The 13,306-nt window shown below is 38.7% G+C and overlaps 1 protein-coding gene across 8 annotated transcripts in view; it reads left to right on the top strand.

Annotated features, from left to right (window-relative positions):
• LOC129718575 (neutral ceramidase) overlaps positions 1 to 13,306 on the top strand; it is a 47,490-nt gene that overhangs the window by 19,801 nt on the left and 14,383 nt on the right. Inside the window, exon 1 of one of the 8 annotated variants that reach the window (XM_055669480.1) lies at positions 3,214 to 3,691. The exons of 5 other annotated variants lie outside the window; for them this stretch is intronic. The gene's annotated coding sequence lies outside the window, so the exon portion shown is untranslated. Of the gene's footprint in view, positions 1 to 3,213; positions 4,038 to 4,114; positions 4,256 to 13,306 lie in introns of those variants that run through there. 2 more of the 8 variants (XM_055669476.1, XM_055669479.1) reach the window with 2 other exon arrangements.

Raw genomic sequence — 13,306 nt, 5'->3', positions numbered from 1 at the left:
AAAAAATGCCCTCATGCAAAATTTTAGCTCGATTGCACTTTGAAATGTTGAAATGGCCTCAAACCAATCAAGGTTTCATTTTTACCGATGAAAAAAGTCACAGATATTGGTTGATGAAATTGTCAAAATTAATTTTTTATTAAGCCAATTGTCTCAGGAATGAGTGAAATTACAAGATCGGGTGTTGTCTCGAGAAATGTGCTTTAAAAAATCGACTTTCTAGGAGCGTCTTGCAGCTCGGAGACTTTTTGACTTCTAAAAAGTAGATTTTTCAGAAACATGTTAGTTTTAATTAGATTTAATTGTAACTCGTAGCTGGCAGCGAGGATAAAAAAATTGCTCTTAGTTTATAAGATACTTTATAAAGTAAGACACTAGTAATAATTGGCTCCGTAAAACATAAATATGTATTGTGCCGTGTCAAATAGATGCTATTTGAGTAAAAAAAAGAAGATTTTAAAAATTTAAACAACAGATCTCGAGTGAAACTTCGACCCGTTTGATGCAGGACTTTCGGAAATCCGATAGTAAAGAAAATGCACATCTTTTAGACCTTTGCCAAGAACTCCTGGAATGAAGCATGTTGATAGATTGATTTTTTAACAGGTTTAACCTAGCTTTTTAAAACCATGAAAAGAAACAGTTCTCCTTTCCGGGCTTTGTTCCTGATAAATACAGTACGGTCTTTTTTACACGGTTTTTTTTACGCGAGTTGCTTTTCGTAATTACTCAAAAACGGTACAAGATATTGACCTCATTTCAATCACGTTTTTCATTTTAGGCTAATCATATTTTAGGTAATCATATATCCGTTTTCAAAAAAAATCACAATTTTTAGTGTAAATACTGAAAATTTAAAACGTTGAATTTTGGTTTCCAGATTGACCTCTATCATTTTCGAACGAGATTCAAACATTTAAAAAAGGGTTTCCTCGTTATATTCGCAGCTCAAAAATGTCTTTTTTTACGCGATTCCATAGAAACTTGGAACGCATCGCAACGCATCAAGACCTTACTGTACATCTAGTTACCACGAATTTATTATATTTCTGAAAAATTTATACAAAATCAATAAAATTATCACGAAAATCAGGTTTTTTTCAAGAGCATTTAATGAGCATTAAATTTTTAAACCATACAACAGTTTATTGCTTGTAAATGCTGTTTCTGGCCATTGTACTGCTAACTTTTTTCTTAAGCTAGCACAACAATATTTTTGAAAATAATTTATTTAATGAAAAATGCACCTAAGTTATTGAAACTGCTCGCATATGGAAGCATTCAATTGGTATCCAATCGTATCAAAAGGATTCTGATTGTTTTCAGAGGAAAATATTTGAAAAAAATGAAGCTCTTTATGTATTATTATATCTTTGAAAAATTTTTACAAAATCTATAAAATTATCATGAAAATCAGGTTTTTTCAAGAGCATTAAATGAGCATTAAATGTTTTTGACCGTTATAAAACTGTTTTGTGACTAAAAATGCTATTTTCGTATATTGTCTGCTAGCTATTTTCTTAAGCTAGCAAACAATCGCATTTTTCAGAGAAATGATGGAGCATTAAATTTGGCGAAATGGCATTAAATGAGCATCGAATGAGCACTAAATTTTCATGCTATTAACTCTTTGTTCTGCTGACTTTGTACTTCCAGCTTAAGGGACATACCGGTTAGTTTTCATTGCTTTCTTTTCTTTGGGTTGCTGTAATGAATCACCCGTCACCAAGTGATGAGAAATACTTTTTTTGCCACTGCACAGTCGAACCTACAAAAGCTCAAAGTCGTGAATTTTTTTTTGATTTACTTTCTACATATTAGTTTTATTGATATACTATCTTCAGAAGACATTCAGTTTTTAAAAAGCCTCAGACAATAAGTTTTAGTTCGGAACTCCACCGCTAGTGACGCTGCAAAACCTAACTTCTCTGTCTTACACCTTAGAGTTATCGTGAAAAGTGCATTTATGGGCATTTATCATGCGATTAATGGACCATGTTTTGCATAGTTTGTTCTGCACTGTTTTTCAGAAACAAAAGTTCACATTAATGAAGTCGAAGAAAAAAGTTCACATTAATAAAGTCGAAGAATCATCAGCGGTTGAGCATATAACAACTAGACGTGTTACAGTCGAAATTCGGACATACGATGAATTGCCTGAGTTTGTTTCAGGTTAATGGTATGTTAACAATTGTACAGTCCCTCCACAGTTATGGGTCAGCTACAATTATGGGTCACTTCCACGCAAATACGTCTTTTCTCATTAAACTGAACAATTTTCATTAGCAGTGGTATTTTTTGCAACTCACTTGTAACCTCATTCATACGAATAAAATGATTAAAAGTTGAAAATGTCACTAAAACTATAATTCTGCTCGGTGCAATAAGTAAAGTGACCCATAATTGTAGTAATGCTACATCTTGCGTTACACAATTGTGGGTCAGTCCATATTTTGGCTATTTTTATTACTTTTACACGATTATGCGACAAGACTGAATAAAATAACTTATTATCAAGCTTTTATAACAATAAAATAACTTGCGTTATGTAATTTGATGATTTTATAGTCTTAATGATTTCGAATGCCAAATGTGACCCATAATTGTATCTCTGGCTATGTAAGTGATATTTTTCTTCCCAACCGATTTACACGCATCAACTGCAGTGAAACTAATTGTTGATCGAAAGTACACATCAGAACACAGAGATAGATAGTAAAACATTCGTAGTTAATAATTTTTCCGATTTTATATCCATTTTTGAACATTCAGACAACACGTTGACTGACCCATAATTGTAGAAGGGACTGTACATACAATTTATTTTTTGATTTAAGCGTGTTTTTATGTTCATGTTCTGATACTACATTTGCTAAGAAAGATAGCAACACTCAATATGCATTGTTACTATTTTAACAAGAAAACTGATTAGTCACCCTTAACATTACAAAGGTTTTATTCCCTGAGCTTGCGGCGGTACACCTTTTAATCGGACAAAGCTACCCATCCGTAAGGTCCTAAAATAGTATCGTCGTAAATGTCGCTAGTATAGGTTCGTTTAGTGCTGAAAGTTTAGGGCACCGGTTGCACTTTCGGTGTAAACTTCTGGTGCCACACTCTCAAACACTCTCACTCTCTTTCGGCACGCATTCACCGCCGAAAAGATTACAACATCAGCTGCTTCGGTTGACCGTCTTATTTTCCAGCTTGCCTTCAGTATCGAAAGTGAACTCACGTAGAAAGCTCGTGGCCGCATACGACGCGCGTTCGGAGTTGTGTTTTGCGTACGATTTTGGCGACAAGTTCAAGTTTTGCACTATCAGTCGAAGTATAGTCTCTACGTGACTAAAGACCAACGCAAAACAGTAGTTGGCCTGGATATTCCTAGCAAGATCTTTTCAATCGATGATTTACCTGTGCTATTAGTAGAAAACACGAACGTGAAGAATTGCTCAACTGAAATCGGAGCAAATGGTTACATAACAGTGTTACTGATCTACCAGCTGAAGTGTGTTTGTTTGATTTGAATAGATCATCACTGGTACTATATCTGCTCGATTGCGCCATGTGAGACCGAAAGGAGAGACCATGTGTTACTTGTGGCAGAAGACCCATTCCGAGTGCGTATGAAATTGCGCCGAAAAAAATCAACGTGAATGTCGTATCGCACAGCGTGTCTGACGTCGAAATGGTAATTCTATCGGCTCCACCAGGAGTGGGCAATGCCAATCTGTCCAGTGCAAATAGCCACACTATTCATTTGGTTTTTAAGCAGTCGTTTTACGTGTGATCCAAGTCTATACTGGATAAAACTTGATAGAAGGTGCCAACTAATGGTGGTTTTGTAGGAGTGTTGTGCATTGTTGAACGTGATTTGTCGCTTCTGCAACATATCGTCACGCATTGTTCACCAACGCAGTAGCAATAACATGACATTCAAGACTGCCGAACCAGCTGTATATAACTAGCAATTGGTCTCCGGTTGATCGGCGAGTGATGGAAGCGAAAAGTGATAATCGGAAACACCGCCGCTGGAGGTAATCGAAACGGTGGATGTGTTGCTCTATACCCCATCTTGTAGCCGTCTGTCGGATTGTATATAGTAAATTTTCAGTGTGGAGCAAATGTCAGGAGATTGCACAAAATTCGTTTTCGAGCTGAGGTTAATTGATTGAATCACTATTTTGTACGGCAGTTTTGAGAAGAGTGTTCTGGATAGTGAATACGAACGAATGTCATTGTGGATGTTATTCTAGTAAGATGAACTTATTTTCGTCCTCGTTTAGTATTCCGCATTGGCATCATTATTGAATTGTCAGTCTCCTATCAAGCTATTGTTTTACTCCCTTTTATTAGCACCTAAACAAAGAAGTGGCAGGCGGTATTTATCTCTACTGTTTCGCTTAAACTTGAACCTGTCATCATTGTTGTAAATTTGTTCACGCTGGCACCGTCACATGAACCTTCACCATGGGACGTTGGGAAAAATGCAATTCATTCTGCTGTAATTCACGGTGACATTAATGTTACCGAAATATTATTTCAAATTAAAACTGCACAATTGTGGTAATTTAGACAACAAGTTGTCCGCAGGCTCAAAACCTCAAAAATATAGACAAAAAAAAACAACAAGTTGTTTTCATAGTGATACTGAACTAAAGTTGATAGTTTTTGTAGAAGTAAGCATCATATGTGGAAGCTAACGGTATATTATCTACTCTCGGCTCGAGACTGTTGTTTGTAACTTTGAACGAATGTTTGTTATTCGACATAAATAAGCTTTTTATGTTGAATTCGATAGTATTGTGTTTACTTAAGACACGCGCCGATTGTAAATGAACGAAGGAATTCTTACATCAATACTGTTCTATAGCAAAGCTAAACTTATGTCAAAATGGATATCTCATTTGTTGAAAAACACAGTGCAACAATTTTTTTGCCTTTTTATCAAGTTTGATGCGAAAATAAATTTCCCGGAGTTTGAACATATTTCAACTTAAGGGGCAACGATGGCGCCATTTTGAATTTTTGAGAAATTGGAAATTTTTGATGTTTTTTCGACGCCATTTTGTTTTGAGACCAAATACCAAAATTCTAAGAGTTTGTTCACATATTAGCATCTTTTTACCCATCTTTTGAAAAAAACAGAACTTAAATCGGACAAAAACTAAGCTCAAAACGGTGATTCTACGAAACCGGTTTTGGCATAGTTTTAGTATATTTCACAAAGAAAAATAATATCGATTATTTTTGAGCATTAATGGTAATGCGCTAATATCTCAAAGTGGTAGTCTAATTATATCTTATTTTTAGTAAAAAAGTCTCAGAAATCGAATGGTAGGTGCCTGATCTACGTAAAATGTCAGCAGATAAACGTATTTTTATATTGTAGGGAAATTGGGGCAAAATCGACATTTTGCTGACATTTTACGTAGATTAGACACCTTCCATTCGATTTCTGAGACTTTTTTACTTAAAATAAAATGGCGTCGAAAAAATATCAAAAATTTCCAGTTTCTCAAAAATTCAAAATGGCGCCATTGTTGCCCCTTAACCCACTAGTACCCAAAATAATTTTTAGACGGACTTCGAAAAAATCACTATAAAGCCTTATAAACATTTTTTAAGTCCTTATTGAAGCTTTCTAGAGGTTTGACTGAAGACCGTCTAGAGGCGGCACTGGGCACTAGAGGGTTAAGTTGAAATATGTTTAAACTCGGGGAGATTTAGTTTTGCATGAAAATACACAAAAAAAATATATATAGGCCAAGGCAGAAAAAAAGTCAATTTTTGTTGCACTGTGTAATCATCACACTATTGAAACCTGCATAAGAATTTTTCCGAGACAAATAGATTTATTTTGTTTTATTCATCTAATTTCAGAGATATGGATTGAATCAAAGAAAATGTCAAATTTCACTTATTAACATTTTCATGTTCAGGGCATCAAACTACACCTATTGACGCCAAAGAACTTGAATTCAAAGTATTATCTATTCAAAATAAATCCTAGAATAAAATTTATATGGTCGTCGCTTCGTTGCAATTTGTCTATTGGCAATCATGTTTTTGAAACGTAGTCACGGTCGTGGAACAAAGTTTCCAAGTTTTTAATTTCCTTTCTCATCATTTGTGGTCCCCGTGGCTCTATGGTTAGCGATGTCGATCGGCTAGCTCTCCCACACGGTTGTGATATCGGGTTCGATTTCAGATCCGGTCGAGAAACTTTTCGAGCTGGAAACTTTGCCAAAAACAATCTCGATAACTAATTATCTCACCTACTCTAGTTGATCGAGACCGCTATTAGCCTCACAGGCTAGCGTGCAATATTGTTGTTGTATGTTCTCATCAAATGTCTATACGTAAGGAGGTCAATAGGGGTTGCAGGTATAGATTAGGTGCAATGCATGAACAAAAGAAATCGTCTTCTGAACATTTCTGAATTTGTGCATTACAGTCACTTTGCTAGAAGACCATAGAGTGTCGTTTGCTTGATGATGCATCCGATTTCTGGAATATAATATTTGTACTACAGATCGAACCCATAACATTTTAAACTATGACTGTCATTTCCATAAACTGAGAAAATGTTTAAAAAGTTGTAATGTAGGATAGAAGATTCCAATGATCATTGTATGTTATGGAGTATTTAAGTAGTGCTTGTATCATTTGTAGCTTGATCCTTATTAGTGTTTAATTCCTGCAATCCATACTTCAAACAGTTGCGACTACTACCAAAAGGCTCCTTATGAGCTTGTTGAAGTGGGAGTGAGAGGAGGGATCGCAATGAGAAAAAAAAAAACGTTCCAGCCACTCTGTAGTCTTTCTGATCATTTCATTTTTTTTGGTTTATTTTTTCATTGTTCACGTTTTTCCTCAGATTTTCTCTTTTTCCGAATTTTTCATCTCTTCTTCTTTCTTCCGGTGAAGCTTTAGGCGCTTTCGAGAAGTCAAAACTGGAGGGGGCCCCTCACATTGTTTTTTTTTCTGTTCTACTTGTTAGACGTACCGGGCTCATTCAAGTAGCTTCTGATGGTCGTATCAAGGTCTCGCCAACCTCCCTTATAGCACCCTCCAATGCGATGTTGAACAATAAGTTTGACAGCCCGTTTCCCTGTTTCAAACCATCTAACGTCACGAAGGAGTCCGATATCTCACCGGTTATCCTGATGTATGATGTAGAACTTTCAAGGGTAGCACGTATCAGCCTAATTAGTTTGGTTAGAGCGGGGGCCTAGTGTGGTTGGTAACGTCTCCGCCAACCACGCTCGACGCCTGGGTTCGAATCCCACCGCCGACATAGGTGTCGATGGTTGTGAGGTGGCGTGATCCACTTACAACCAACCCAACTGGTCTAGATTCAATCCTAGCCGACACCGGGAGATTTTCTGAGGCTAAAAATCTCTGGGATCACGCCTTCCGTTCGCATGAGGAAGTAAAGCCGTTGGCGCCGGTCCGTTAATAAACGGGTCGTGAGTTAGGGTCCTGGGTGTGGAGTCGCCTCCCTGGGCGTCGGTGATTGGCCACAACAGGGGCGGAACTAGACCGACGGAAAATAAGCGAGAATAAAAAAAATTAGTTTGGTTGGGAAACTATGTTTTAGCATAATTCGCCATAACGCTCTTAACTGTATTGTACGCTACCTTAAAGCTTATAAACAGATGGTGAGTCTGCAAGTTAAATTCTCGAAATTTATCGAGGATCTGTCGCAGGGTGAACATTTGGTCCGTAGTGGAGCCTCTCCTCGAAAACCACATTGAAACACACATCGCCAACAAATTTCTCCTGCTACGGCCTTAGTTTTTGGAACAGAATACGGGAGAAAATTTTGAAAACGTTGTTGAGAAGGGTTATGCCCCGATAACCACTACAGTCCAGGCGGTGGCCTTTCTTGTAGATCGCCAACCCTCTGTAGCCACTTCTTCTGTATTTCTGTAATAGATAATTAATCGATGCAATTGAGATAATATAACAAAACTAACTCATCGTAATGTCCAAACAAGATGTCTTCTTTAGAGAACAAATCATTACAAAGTTTCTGTTCACAGTCGCCTTTGGTCTTTTTGTTAATCTGTCCATGGTCTCTCGCTTCTAATTCAGTTCAATTGATTTAAAAGAAAAATTTGCTTCAGACTTGCGAGGATCAGACAGTTCTGGATTGGCCTTGACTGCTATACATTTTGAATAGTTGACAGCGTTTTCGCCAAAAGAAAATAAATTCCACCAAACTCGTTCAGTCGCATAACCCTACCTAGATTTGTGATAATATGAACAACCGAATTTAAACGAAACGCTCAATCGAGAAAGTATTAGCTCAATTTCATATGCGGTATGGCCCTCATGCCCGTCAATGAAATAAATAACCGGGAGTTGTATCTTATTTCTCGTCAAAAAAGGATAAACTACACTACCTTTGTACGCCATAAAGGTCCACTTACTGGTTTTCCGACTCACCAGTCAGTGGGAAAACTACGAGTAATGTTCATCAGATTCAGGATTTTTAATGAGTAATCGACAAAACATGTTTTTTTTTCACAACATTTATTTGACACGGCACAATACAAATTAATGTTTTACGGAGCCAATTTAATCTAATGCCTTATGGTCTAAAATATCTTATAAGCTAAAGACAAACTTTTTATCCTCGCTGCCGACTACGAGCTGATACTAAATCTAATACTAAATCTAACATGGTTTTTTTTATCCGAGATTCGTTTCGCTGTTAAATTGGCACTTTGATGCTCTTCAAGTAGCTATAAATATTAGCATGTATGGCAAGTTTCGCTGAGCGAGGATATCACGAACTGGCACATAGGGCTGTATTCCTCGGGCCCTGAGGGTATCCAAAAGTAGAGATCTGGCGCCGCGGAATTCAGCACACACCCAAACCACGTGTTCAATGTCTTGGTACCCCAATCCACAAACGCAATGATTACTGCTCGCCAGCCCAATACGCAGGAGATGTGCGTCTAACCCGTAGTGGTTGGACATAATCCGAGACATCATGCGAATGAAATCTCGTCCTACATCCAACCCCCGAAACCAAGGTTTGGTGGAAACCTTGGGGATGATGCTGTGTAGCCACCTCCCCAGTTCTCCATTATCCCACGAGGCCTGCCAGTTGATAAGTGTATTCTGACGTGAAAATTTTGAAAATTCATTGTAGGCAATAGGTCTGTTGTAAATATCACCGTTTGTTGCACCCACCTTAGCCAAAGTGTCCGCTTTCCCATTGCCCGGAATGGAACAATGAGAAGGGACCCACACTAAGGTAATCTGAGAAGATTTTCGGATAAAGCACTCAGATGTTGTCGTATTTTCCCCAGGCAATACGGAGAGTGCCTTACATCCTTCATCGATCGAAGAGCCTCAATAGAACTGAGACTGTCCGTAAAGATGAAGTAATGGTCCGCGGGCATTTTTTCAATAATCCATAAGGTATACAGAATTGCAGCCAATTCTGCGACGTAAACAGAAGCAGGATTATCGAGCTTGTAAGAGACGGTAAAATTATTGTTGAAGATACCGAAGCCAGTGGACCCGTTGAGAAGTGATCCATCAGTATAAAACGCATTGTCGCAGTTGATGTTTTTTAGTTTGTTATAAAATATTTTAGAGATCTTCTGCACGCGTAAATGATCCGGGATTCCACGAGTTTCTTCCATCATGGATGTATCGAAAAACACAGTAGAAACAGAAGTATCTAACAAGTTGACACGATTGGAGGTGTATGAGAAAGGATTTATACTTTGAGACATGTGATTGAAATACACAGTCATGAAACGGGTTTGAAAATTAAGTTCAACTAGCCTATCGAAATCTTCAATTACCAAGGGGTTCAAAACCTCACATTTGATGAGAATACGAGTAGTCAGATCCCAAAAGCGGTCTTTTAATGGGAGAACGCCCGTCAAAACTTCCAAACTCATCGTATGGGTAGAATGCATGCAACCTAAGGCAATACGGAAACCACGATACTGCAATCGTTCCAGCTTGATTAAGTGGGTATTTGCAGCGGAGCGGAAGCAGAAACACCCGTACTCAAGCACCGACAATACCGTTGTTTGGTAAAGCCTTATAAGGTCTCCTGGGTGGGCGCCCCACCATGATCCAGTAATTGTCCAGAGAAAATTTACTCTCTGTTGACATTTTTTCATCAGATACCTCACGTGACATCCCCAGGTGCCTTTTGAATCGAACCAGACACCAAGATATTTAGATACCAAAACCTGAGAAATCGTTTCACCCATTAACTGTAAGTGGAGCTGAGCAGGCTCGCGCTTCCTAGAAAAAACTACTATCTCAGTCTTTTCCGGAGAGAATTCGATTCCTAGCTGTAAAGCCCAAGCAGACAAATTGTCCAAGGTATCTTGCAATGGTCCTTGCAAATCGGCAGCTTTGGCTCCTGTAACAGAGACCACGCTGTCGTCTGCAAGTTGTCTTATCGTGCATAAATTTGCCAGACATGCGTCGATGTCATTCACATAAAAATTGTAAAGAAGGGGGCTTAAGCATGAGCCCTGGGGAAGACCCATGTAGCTAATACGAAAAGTTGCCAAATCGCCTTGCGTAAAATGCATATGCTTTTGGGACAACAAATTATGCAAAAAATTGTTTGAAATTGGTGATAATCCTTGTCGGTGAAGTTTGCCCGAAAGAATGTCAATAGAAACGGAATCAAAAGCCCCCTTAATGTCCAAGAACACAGATGCCATTTCTTTTTTGCGAGCATAGGCTACGCAAGACAATCATTCGTTCCTTTGGCACGGCGAAGGCCAAATTGAGTATCTGAAAGTAGACCATTTGATTCGACCCAATGGTCTAAACGACGGAGTATCATTTTCTCCATCAATTTCCGGATACAGGATAGCTAGCAATCGGCCTATAAGAGTTGTGATCAGAAGCTGGTTTTCCCGGTTTTTGGATGGCGATCACCTTCACTTGCCTCCAATCCTGCGGTACAATATTTTGCTCCAGGAACTTATTGAACAAGTTCAACAAGCGCCTCTTGGCAGTGCCGGGTAGATTCTTCAACAAGTTGAATTTGATTCTATCTAACCCAGGCGCGTTATTGTTACAGGACTGAAAATTCTGCCATCGTAAATGGTGATTCTATTGCGTCGTGGCCCGGAGGCGTATCGCGTACAATGTTTTGCACAGGAACAGAGTCCGGACATACTTTCCTGGCAAAGTCAAATATCCACCGACTTGAAGAATCCTCGCTTTCGTTGACCGTTATACGATTTCGCATTCTTCGGGCTGTGTTCCAAAGAGTGCTCATCGATGTCTCCTTCGACGTTTCGTTTACGAACCGACGCCAATATCTTTGCTCGGACCAAGCTTTTATACTTGGTTTCAAGCTCCAAATACCGCTTAAAGTAGGCGGGTTCACGTTTTACCCGAAAGAAGGCCTTAAACGCGTCGGATTTTCCCGTGTAGACATCGGAGCACTCTTTGTCCCACCACGGAGTGGGAGGCCGTTTTTTGGTAGTCGCGCCGGGATATTTCTTCGTTTGGGCTTGCAACGCGGCGTCGAGAATCAAGCCCGCGAGGAGGTTGTATTCTTCAAGTGGTGGGTGATGTTGAATCGACTCGACAGCTTCTGAAATCATTTCCTCGTATAACTTCCAATCGATATTCCGTGTGAGGTCATACGGAATATCAACTGATCGCGTGCGAGTTTAACCATTATCAATTGAAATTTGGCTAGGCGAATGATCGCTACCGTGGGGATCAAGGACTACCTTCCATATGCAATCCAACCGTAGCGATGTTGAACATAAAGATAAATCTAAAGCACTGGGGCGCGCTGGAGGTTTCGGAACGCGTGTCATGTTCCCGTTGTTTAATATTGTCATATCGAAGTCGTCGCAGAGGTTATAGATCAAAGAGGAGCGGTTATCATTAGAAGGGGAACCCCAAGCCACGCCGTGAGAATTGAAATCTCCCAAAATCAAACGTGGTCAGGGAAGAAGTTCTATTAAATCAAAGAGCAGCCGTTGCCCAACCTGTGCTCTGGGTGGAATATATATTGAGACAATACAAAGCTCTTTACCTTGTATTGTCATTTGACATGCGACAGCTTCGAAGCCTGGGACCGAGGGGAGGTTAATACGATAGAAAGAATAGCACTTCTTAATCCCTAGAAGTACTCCTCCGTAAGGGGTGTCTCGGTCAAGGCGAATTATATTAAAATCATGGAAGTTGAGATCTACATTAGAAGTGAGCCAAGTTGCACAGAGGGAAAATGCATCGCATTTATGCTTATTAATCAACACTTTAAATGAATCAATTTTGGGGATGATACTTCTATAATTCCACTGTGAAATAGAGATAGAATCCTTCATCTCAGCCGATGAATTAGCCATCGAAGGATACGATCGCTGCAAGGAGGGGCCATTTAGCAGTCAACTGCTTCAAAAACGTTTTAACTGTTGGTAGAAATGCCAGCAGAAGACTTTTAAGAGGATCAGTTATGTTGAAATTTTCAAAAATCCAGTCCACAATATCTGAAATCTCAGCAGTCCAGATTCTGGCTGAATCTAGGACGAAAAAGAAGGAACAGTTGGGTATTTTGATGTTCCTGGAAGTGCCGGAAACTCCTTACTTGAATTCAATCTTGTCAATCCCGGAGGAGTTTGCTTCGGTTTTTCTACAGCACTTTTATGTTTCTTAGTATCTGCCACTTCAGATGGACTGCCCATAATTCAAAAATTGGCTAATATGCCATAGACATCAAACCGAGAAAAACGCATTTGAAAGTTTTTTGTCGGTACAACATATTTTGACTGTTCATGACAACTTTTTTATTGAGTATATCACCCATCATATATGCTGGAGCCTTGCCGTTGAGTTGAAACAAAGAAATCTGTAGAAAAATTCCATCCGCCACGTATTTTTAACACAGTAGCCGTTTTTTCAATTATAAACGAAAGGTCAGTTGACAAAACGGTGTGCAATTTGGCTAATATCCATACGATGTGATTTATATCGTACTCGTTGGTGATGAAAATGGTTTTAAATTTATTAAAACAATACGAAAGCACAAGTGAGGATGAAAAGGACGACGAGACAATTATTACGCACAGCAATATAATAATATAACGAAAATATTATTATTCATGGTAATCTCACAATACACTTTCCTATTTTTTCTCATCAAATCCAAAATGAAATCTGAATCTTCTCTTCATTAATATTACTCCTAATCAAAGAGCTAAATATCATTTTTTTAAATGTAAAGATTTATGACAGAAGGAAACAGTCACACGTTTTGATCATTGGGTTTCGCAGTACAACAAATAAA

Source organism: Wyeomyia smithii, chromosome 1 (assembly GCF_029784165.1).
Source record: "Wyeomyia smithii strain HCP4-BCI-WySm-NY-G18 chromosome 1, ASM2978416v1, whole genome shotgun sequence".
Taxonomy (NCBI): domain Eukaryota; kingdom Metazoa; phylum Arthropoda; class Insecta; order Diptera; family Culicidae; genus Wyeomyia; species Wyeomyia smithii.
This window is presented reverse-complemented; position numbering and strand designations above follow the sequence as displayed.